Source organism: Miscanthus floridulus, chromosome 3 (assembly GCF_019320115.1).
Source record: "Miscanthus floridulus cultivar M001 chromosome 3, ASM1932011v1, whole genome shotgun sequence".
NCBI lineage: Eukaryota > Viridiplantae > Streptophyta > Magnoliopsida > Poales > Poaceae > Miscanthus > Miscanthus floridulus.
In genome coordinates, this window is record NC_089582.1 from 113,890,808 (window position 1) to 113,900,755 (window position 9,948).

The following is a 9,948-nucleotide window of genomic DNA, read 5'->3' on the forward strand; positions in this document are numbered from 1 at the left end:
TGATCAGAAACCGACCAGGTTGACTCCCCCTCAGTTGATGTGAGGGGGCGCAGGTTGTTATCTATGAGTAGTCCTTGTCTGGCTGGCCTATTACTAGTGGGTTGGGGCTTCAGGGCCTTGCCCCTTGCATCTAGGTATGTACCCAGGTTCCTTTTGATCTTATTGTTTGAGTTTTTTTAGCATGACTTACCTGTATTTGTTTGATAGCGGCTAGATAGTGATAGGATTGAGCATTGCCCCACCTCCTGTGTGGGAGGAGTGGAGGCCCGGCCTATAGTGGGTCGTGACAAGCGTTGGGGAAAGTAGGATTGCGGTGGTGCGGTTTTCCCCTCTAGCGGTTGTGCCCTTCCGACCGGTCGTGGGCCCAGCAATAGTGGCGGTGGAGGTGATGATGGCAATACCAATGGCGACGGTAGCGGCTGGGTCAGAGGTGACCCTCGCGATCCCTCCTGCACTAGTAGCGGTGGAAGAGAGGAGGGAGACCGAGCTCCCTGCCTCGCCCGGTGGAGGGATGCACGGCTCGCCCTCCTAGTCGGAGTTGGAGGCGTCGAGAGGTGACATGGCTAGGCTAGAGGTGGAGCATCTGGCGGTAGGCCATGGGGTCAAGGAGGTAGAGATCCCCTCCCCCAATGAGGCAGGCACCAAGGTTGAGCCACCGGTCATCCCGCCATCATAGGAGCTAGCGGTGGTCCAGTCGTTGGCTGGGACTTCCAGCGGGTTGGGGGTGACCATAGGCCTAGTGTGCCCCTACCCTGGTGACCAGAGGAAGGTGCGGTTCATCCTTCGAGATGAGGAGGAGGTGCAGCTCTAGGACGTACTTGGGGGGAGAGGACTCACGATGGAGTCCGATCTTGCCCAAACCAGGGCGAGGCTGGAGAAGGCCTTGGAGCGAGTCAAGGTCATCCATCAGGCGGTTACAGTTGACTTGCCCTACATCACAGAGGTAAGTTTCCTGCATTTGTCCTTGGCTCCTTGGTCTTTTGCTGGTTGCCTCAGCATGCTTGCTTCTCGTTTTGCAGGGTCTAGAGGAGATGTTGAGCCGCAAGTCCCATTTCCTCTGAGAGAGCATGCTCGGATGGAGCGGGAGGCTACGGCGATGCAACGGGTCACTAAGCTTGAGCACCAGCTGGAGTCCGCCTGCCGTGAGTCTCAAGACTGGGTAGTCAAGGCGATGGAAGCGCGGGTAGCAAAACTACTCGTGGTGGAGCGGGCGACCGCCGCTGAGAGAGGACTTGACACGGCAAAGGTCCGCCAGGAGGAGACCAAGGTAGCACTCCAAAAGTCCCTAGCAGAGACTGAGGTGGTGCTCTAGGGATCCCTGGAGGCTCTGGAGTTGGAGTGGAAGGCCCGGTCAGAGGATGACCAGGAAGTGCTCGTGCTCTAGGCCTAGGCGCTCAAGACGGAGGAGTTGAACGCTCGGCTACACGAGTAGATGACTTGGCAGGAGGAAGGGCTCTCCATCCTTGAGAACACCCACCTCGATATGTACCTATTCTATTTTTGGTTGATGTCTTGGCTTTTCCTCTCCCTTGCTTCTGAGCCTGTCATCCTTCTTTTAGAACTAGGTAGAAGGGTTGGGTCATTGGAGCGGGACCTGATGATAGCCAAGGCGATGATTCGTTAGAATGCGGAGGCACTAGCCAAGTCCCTTGAAGAGCGATGTGCTCTTGAGGGGGAGCTCAACTAGATCTGCAATAATGCCTAGGTCATCATTTCAGAGGTGTTTGGGTTGGCGTCGAGCACTAGCACGCCCACCGTCTAGCTGGTGGAGGTCCCGAATGAGGTTCAGGAGCTCATCACCGATGGGATATTCTATGGGACATCGAGGGTGCTGACTTTAGTGGTGATGCACCACCCAGACCTAGACTTCGCCGTCATCTACAGTGGGTACACTGACAGCTAGAGCATGGACGCCATTCATACGCTCGGGGAGAGCTTGCGGCCGCACGCACAGATGGTGGCGGAGCAAGTCTCCACGCAATGGGTGATGTACGCTCGTCGTGCGAGCATGGCTAAAGGTGTGCGTCTAGAAGACATTGTGCAACCCACGGATGGAGTAGAGCCTAGGTTAGAAGCGAACGTCGTCCCTCCTCTAACCGAGCCAAATGTCGCCCTGTTGGAGAGCGAGCAGCCCTTATCTTCGCTGGTCGCGCCGTCAGTCGATGCCGTCGAGCGACCATAGTAGATTTTTAGAGTAGAAGTAGTCAGCAAATGTAAAAGTTAAGTTTGTGGGAGAGCCCCCGTGTAAACATCTTCATCTATTTATGAATACAACAATTTCATTCTGTGATGTAAAATCACTTTGTAAGGGGAAGTTTGTCCCATCCGCTCCTCATTTTTACCCTAGCATCACTTTGTTTTTTATTCTTTCTTTTTCGCACCTGCCCATTTTGAACCATAGTCTGCAACCTTAAGAACCCGGGCGTGGCCCGCGAGGCTCAACTGCTCATAACCGTAGGTCATGGTAGGGTGCGATCGGTCGGAATGTTTAAAGCATAAGTTATGTAGGGTAATCAAAGGAATGGACTACCCTTCCATTCGGGTAAAAAATATTTACTATATGATAGTAAAAAAGAGAGGCAGTACTGCATCCTCATGGAGCCCCTGAGCGACCCGAGCCAAAAGTGTTTGTGCTAGGGTGCTTGAAGGAGTGAACATCGAATGAAAGAAAAGCGGTAAGACCGAATTTTAGGGGAAGAAATGACAAAACTGTTCGATGTTCCAAGTGTTGGTGAGAATGTCGTCCTTCAGTCGGTAGGCGCCCGGTCGGATCACCTCAGTCGCCATATAGGGTCCTTCCCATGGTGGAGAGAGCTTGTGTTTCTCCTTGGTTGATTGAGTCTGAGGTCTCCGACCTTAAGGATTCTCCCTCTAATTTTTCTTTCGTGGTACCTACGGAGAGTTTGCTAGTAGCGAGCGGAGCGGATGATGGTTGTCTTGTGGGCCTCCTTGAGCAGGTCGACTATGTCTTATTGAGCCTCCATGGCTCGGTCATGGTCGAAGGCCTTCACTCTTGGGGCGCCGTGGTTGAGGTCAGAGGGCAGCACTGCTTTAGCTCCGTAAGCCAGGAAGAAGGGTATGAACCATGTGGATCGGTTCAGGGTCATTCTTAGGCTCTAAAGGATCGATGGGACCTCTGCAACCCATCACCTGATGTACCTGTTGAGTCGGTAGAAGATGCATGGCTTGAGTCCTTAGAGGACCATGCCATTGGCACACTCGACCTGATCGGTAGTACGCAGATGTCTGACCAAGGCTTAGTCGATCCTAATGCCGTATCCATCACTGAAGTCCAGGAACTTCTTCCTGGTGAAGTTAGTTCCATGGTCAGTGATGATACAGTTAGGAACACCGAACCGGTAGATGATATCAAGGAAGAACTTGACCGCCACCTCTGAGTGGATGTTGGTGATAGGCTTTGCCTCTATCCACTTGGTGAATTTGTCGATCGCTACGAGTAGATGAGTGAAGCCGCCTGGGCCCTTTTTGAGGGATCCTACCATGTCGAGGCCTGAGACCACGAACGGCCAAGTGATAGGGATGGTTTGGAGCTCCTATGCCGGTAAATGAGTTTGCCGAGTGTAGAACTGGCATCCATCACACCTATGGACACCTCCTTTGCATCTCGTAGCATAGTTGGTTAGTAAAAACCTTGGCGAAAGGCTTTTCTGACCAGCGACCTCGGGGCCACGTGATGTCCATAGATTCTGGCGTGGACCTCAAGGAGGAGTTGTTTCCCTTGGTTAGTCGGGATGCACTTCATGAGTACTCCCGACGGGCTTCATTTGTAGAGTTTGTTTCCGACCATGGCAAAGGTCTTGGCACGCTAAGCGACCCATCGCGCTTTGGTCCTATCGGATGGGAGAACCTCTTCGTGGAGGTAGGTGAGCAAAGGTGCTCTCTAGTCGACCAGACCGAGAGTAACCACGGCGACATTGGCAGGCGACGTTGCCATGGAGGTGCCTGGGTCGGAGCCCCCGAGCAGAGATTTGGAGTCGGAGTGTCTGGATTGGTCCTTCCAGGATGTGGGCAGATGGCTCATGAAGATTGTTGATGAACATCCCATTTAGAGATGGAGCCCGCCTGGCCACCAATTTCGTGAGAAAATCGGCGGCATCGTTGTCCTTTTGGGGGACATGATGTAGTTTGATCCCTTGGAATTTGTCCTCGAGCTTGCGCACCTCCTGGCAGTATGCTACCATGAGGGGGCTTTTGCAAGAGGACTCCTTAATGACTTGGTCGACGACCAGCTCTGAGTCACTGCGGACATAGAGTCACGTAGTGCCAAGCTCGATGGCGATTCATAGTCCGTTGATGAGGGCCTCGTATTCTGTGATGTTGTTTGAGGCTAAACAATGGAGGCGGATCACGTAGCAAAGCCTACTCCCATCTAGGGAGATCAAAATCACTCTAGCCCCCGAGTTGGGTGCCATTATGGACCTGTCAAAGTACATTATCTAGTACTCATGGGTGACGTCTGGGGTCGATAGCTGGACCTCCATCCATTCGGTGATAAAATCCATGAGAGCCTAAGATTTGATAGCGGTGTGAGAGATATACCTGATGTCGTGGCCCATTAGTTCGAGTGCCCATTTGGAGATTTGTCCTATGGTGTCGCGGTTGCGAACGATGTCTCCTAGGGGGTAGGAAGTGATGACCTAGACTTCATGGTCGGTGAAGTAGTGCAGGAGCTTTCGGGTTGCCATCAGCACGGCGTATAGGAGTTTTTGCACCTAGGGGTACCGAGCCTTGGGGTCGGTGAGTACCTCCCCTATGAAGTATATGGGTCGTTGGACCTTAAGGTGGTGTCCCGGTTCCTCCCTTTCGACGATTAGGGCGGTGCTCACCACGTGGTTGCTTGCCGTGACGTAGAGGAAGAGGGGTTCTCCTAGTTTAGGGGCGACAAGGATTAGGGCCATCGTTGGTGATGCTTTGAGGCTTTCCAGAGCCTGTTGTGCCTCCTTGGTCCAGACAAACATGTTTGTCTTTTTGAGAAGCTTGTAGAGAGGCATTCCTCGCTCGCCCAGTCAGGAGATGAACCAGCTCAGGGCGGCCAAACAGCCGGTGAGCCTTTGTACGCTCTTAATGCTGCGTATAGGGCCCATGTTAGAGATGGCCATGATTTTTTTGGGGTTGGCCTCAATACCATGTTTGGACATGGTGTATCCAAGCAAAAACCCACATCCCAACAGGTGGGAGCATGGGAAACACCAGCGAGCCAAAGCGAGTCGTATCGCTTGAGCCCGTTGTGCCGAAGATGGCGAGAAAGTGGTGATGTTGACAATGCCCGATCTTCTGATAGGTACGATAGCGTCAATTGGTGGAGACTCGACATTCACAATCTAGGCTTCAAAGCAACACTGATTTGGACCCTCGCAACTGTTACACCACTGCTCCATTGGTTATCAACCACGCGAATACGATTGACCTCGCCGAGAAGGCTTTCCTACAAGCGAATCGAGAACACAAGCAAGAATGGGATGAACACAATCTAAAATTGCAAATAAATATGAGGCTTATGATAATGAGAAGGAGTTTAGGTCTTTATTTGAAAGGAATAATCGTCATAGACGAACAAGATCAAGAACAGGGGCCCTGGTTCACAGCAAGCGGCCTTGGCGGCATAGTTGCAGCAAAACGACATCTGTTTCATGAAGAAATCAAGAACTAAACAAAACCCAAACCCTAAGGAGAGTGACGGCTGCTAATTATAGAGCCCTAGACGTCACCCCTCTGGACGCGCCCCTAATGGGCCCAAACACGATACACGATCCAACGAACCAAAAGACGATGTCGCAGCACCCTGGCAGATTCTGGATGCCGACTTGTTTTGATGATTCCCATTGATTCCAAAGGGCTTTTGATGTGAGACCACTTGAATTGGCTTCCTTATCTAATTAGCTTTCCATCTATATGTGGATCATCAAAAATAGAGCCTGGACGCGCCCGTGTGACTAGTTTTATGATAGACGAGTCCTAGAACCCGAGATGGGTTCGAACTTGATTTGGGCCTCTACTTGGTGACTCGAACCGGATGAGCTTCGGGCCTCCTTCTCGGTTAAGACACCCTCGCTGATCTCCTCATCCTCTATCTCCAAGTATGGTCATATGCATGGAGCTCATGTCCTTATCAAGTGGGTCATCCGATGACCAAAGGCATGAACGTACGACGTTCTCCCCACGGACGGCGCCAACTGTTGGTGTGAAAAGTGACCAACTAGTAAATATTTGTCATTTTGCCATACGTTATGATCGGATGTAGCCTAGCACTCAATGACATAGGGTTTATATTGGTTCAGGCAATGTGCCCTACGTCCAGTTTGAGTCGATAGATGACTTTATTCCTGAGCCCAGGTGCTCAAAGTTTGCTACGGGATTACAAACGAAAGGGAGTAAGATGGGAGGTATCAGAGGTCTGGTCGGACTCTAGACCGAAGGGCCGAGAGTGATGGGAGCTTCTATGTGTGCTAAGTATTGGAACGTATGCTCTGTGTACCTTTAGAGTATCTAAAGCTAGCAGAGAGTAAGTCAGAATGATTTGTGTGTTGTCTATTGTTTGTTGAGAGCGATCCCCATGAATTCATCCCCTTTTTGGGAGAGGGCGCATCCCCTTTTATAGAGGAAGGAGACGGCCTTACAAGTGAGAGAGAGAGGGAGAGTGTGTGTTTTCTAGTCTTGTTACCCATGCCATCGGGTACAAGACGGTCGTTGGCGCCTACAATACTATTGATGCCTAGATGCATGTGGTAGGCTCCATTGTCCTCTTCTGGTATGGCAAATGTTGGTGCCCACCATACTACAGGGCAAAGGACGGTGCCCGCAACACTGTTTGGGTTCTAACATGCCTAGAAGGTTTCCGAAGCACCCTTCTGGCACGGCCTAACAGTATTGTCCTGTAGGCGTGCAGGGTACGGGCCTCGATATTGTGGTTGACTTGAGAGCCTTGTCTTATCTGCTCCACCTGACTCTTGGGTCCTCATCGAGCGGGCGTCCCTGGTCGGTTATCCCCAGTCAGCTTGACCGTGCCGGTCGAAGAAGAGCTATAGGCAGAGGTTCGGTGTATTCCCGGTCAGAGAGGCGGGTCGGAGTTGGAAGTGAGTGTCGTTCCTCCTTGGCCAGGCCTTTCGGTTAGAGAGGCGGGCTGGAGTCAGAAGCGAGCATCGTTCCTCCTTGGCCAGGCCCCTTAAGGTCAGAGACTGGATCGTCCTTCTGGCCTATTGTTTATGTATTTTGGGCTGGCCCAGGAGTTGCGCGTCGTTCGCAATGTCATCTGCTGGGTCGAGTTTTCGCTGGGAAGCAGGTCCATGAGGGACCCTAGGTTTATGAACCCGACTATCGGTGCGAAAAGTGACCAACTAGTAAATATTTGTCATTTTACCATACGTTGTGATCGGATGTGGCCTAGCACTCAATGACACAGGGTTTATACTAGTTCAGGCAACATGCCCTATGTCTAGTTTGAGTCGGTCGATGGCTTTATTCCTGAGTCCAGGTGCTCAAAGTTTGATGTGGGGTTACAAATGAAAGGGGAGTAAGATGGGGGTATCAGAGGTCTGGTCGCACTCTAGACCAAAGGGCCAAGAATCATGGGAGCTCCTACGTGTGCTAAGTATTAGAACGTATGCTCTGTGTAGCTTTAGAGTGTCTAAAGCTAGCAGAGAGTGAGTCAGAACGATCCGTGTGTTGTATGTTGTTTGTTGAGAGCGATCCCTGTGAATTCGATCCCCCTTTTGGGAGAGGGCGCATCCTCTTTTATAGATGAAGGGGATGGCCTTACAAGTGAGAGAGAGTGTGTGTTTTCTAGTCTTGTTACCCATGTCATCGGGTACAAGACGGTCGTCGGCGCCTACAATACTGTTTATGTCAGACGCATGTGGTAGGCATTGTCGTGTTTACCGGGTATGGTGAAGGATGGCGCCCGCAACACTGTAGGGCAAAGGACAGCGCTCGCAATACTATTTGGGTTCTGACATGCCTGGAAGGTTTGCGAAGCACCCTTCTGGCATGGCCTGAAAACACTGTCCTGCAGGCGTGCAGGGTACGGTCCTCGGTATTGTGGTTGACTGAGCACCTTGCCTTATCTGCTCCGCCTAACTCTTTGGGTCCTTACCGAGTGGGCATCCCCGTTAGGTTGTTTCCTAGTTGGCTCCGACCGTGCTGCTTGGAGAAGAGCAGTAGGCAGAGGTTCGATGTATTCCTGATCAGAGAGGCGGGTCAGAGTCGGAATCGAGCGTCGTTCCTCCTTGGCTAGGCCTTTCGGTCAGAGAGACGGGTCAGAGTCGGAAGCGAGCGTCGTTCCTCCTTGGCCAGGCCTTCCGATCAGTGACTAGATCGCCCTTCTGGCCTGTCGTTAGGTATCTAGACCGGCCCAGGAGTTGCGCGTCGTTCGCAACGTCGTCTGCTGGGCCGAGCTCTTGCTGGAAAGCAGGTCCATTAGAGACCCCGAGTTTATGAACCTAACAGGAAAAAAAGAGCCTATCAGACAACCTATGGGCCACCCCAGCCAGGTAAGCCTGACTAGGAACGATCCTCTATGGCACCATACATAGCATCTAAGCTAAATCTTGGCCGTTAATCACGCTCTAGCCCAGAGGTCATGACTCATCAACTGAATTTGATTTTGCATATTTAGTGGCACTAGGTGATTCTTGCGATTGTGGATTTCTTATTACTCCTAGTGATTGCTGTCACCTAGACGATTGATGATTTGTTGATTGATGAGGGGATTAGGTGATTGTGTCTACCCCCAATCAAAGTGCTTGTGAGGGGTTGTTGTGCCTTCCCCGGTGGAGCGCCGAAAGGTAACTCTAGTGGATTGCTCGTGTCATTGAGTTATATCACTTGTGGGTAGGTTCTTGCGATGTCCAATTATGTGGACGAGGTTCGTGCAACACCTCTTAGTCGCCGAACCACCAAGTGTTAGTCGACACAACAGGGACTAGCGTGCCGGCAAGCACGTGAACCTCGGGAGAAAAATTGGTTGTCTCTTGCCCTTTGGTATTCTCCCAGTGATTGAATTGGTATTTATCTTGTGATTGGTTCACTCCTCTACGCAGCGGTATAATCACCCTACTCACTCATTTATATTCCCACAAACTAGTTGTAGCAAGCTCTTTAGTGTAACTAGAATTGAGAGCTTGCTTTGTAGTTTAAATTCATCTAATGGAGCTCTTTAGTGTAGCAAGTTTGAGAGCTCTTAGTAAGTAGCAACATAGTCTCTTGTGTGCCTAGTGATCATAGCAACTAGAATTGATGGATAGGTGGCTTGCAACCCTTGTATAGCTGGAGCAAGTTTGCGTTTCGCTATTTGTCATACTAATCAAATTGCTCTAGTGATCTTATAGATTTTTAATAGGCTATTTACCCTACTCTAGCCATATTAGGACCTTTCACCGGGTAGCCGTGGTTGCGGCATGACAACTTGACTATCTTATCAAAACTAACATGGTTGAGCTTGCCAGTCTTCTACTTGTGGACCCTATCGACCGTCATGACAAACTTGCTGTCGCGACGCCTTCAGCTGTCCTTCTTGCCTTTCCCTCGCCAATTACGGTCCTTAGCCTCATCCGTGGGTTCGGCCTGGGCCTTGCCCTTGTATTTGCAAAAGATTGCTCGAACGGCCTCCTCACCGGAGGCATGGCTTGTGGCGAGGTCGATCAACTCCTGCGTCGTCCGTGGTTTGCTACGTCCGAGCTCGTGGACGAGTGCTTTATTGGTTATGCCGGAGATGAATGTTCCGATCACGTCCGCATCCATGATGTCAGGAAGCTCATTGCACTGCTGGGAAAAAGCGGTGGATGTACTCACGCAGGGTTTCTCCCGTTTTCTACTGGCAAGCTTTGAGATCCCAAGAGTGGAAAAGAGGTCGTGAGAGATGCAAGGATGAAGACAAAGCACTTCTTGGCGATGAGGAAAGATACAGTAGCTCGCGAATGTGTGGATTCAAGA

General features: G+C 51.2%; 1 non-coding gene across 1 annotated transcript; it reads right to left on the reverse strand.

Moving 5' to 3' along the window:
* Nucleotides 1-8,478: 8,478 nt before the first annotated feature.
* Nucleotides 8,479-8,609, reverse strand: LOC136547822 (small nucleolar RNA U3). The gene has a single exon (XR_010781771.1). It is a non-coding gene; the product is annotated as a small nucleolar RNA U3 (small nucleolar RNA).
* Between the last annotated feature and the right edge of the window lie 1,339 nt (nucleotides 8,610-9,948).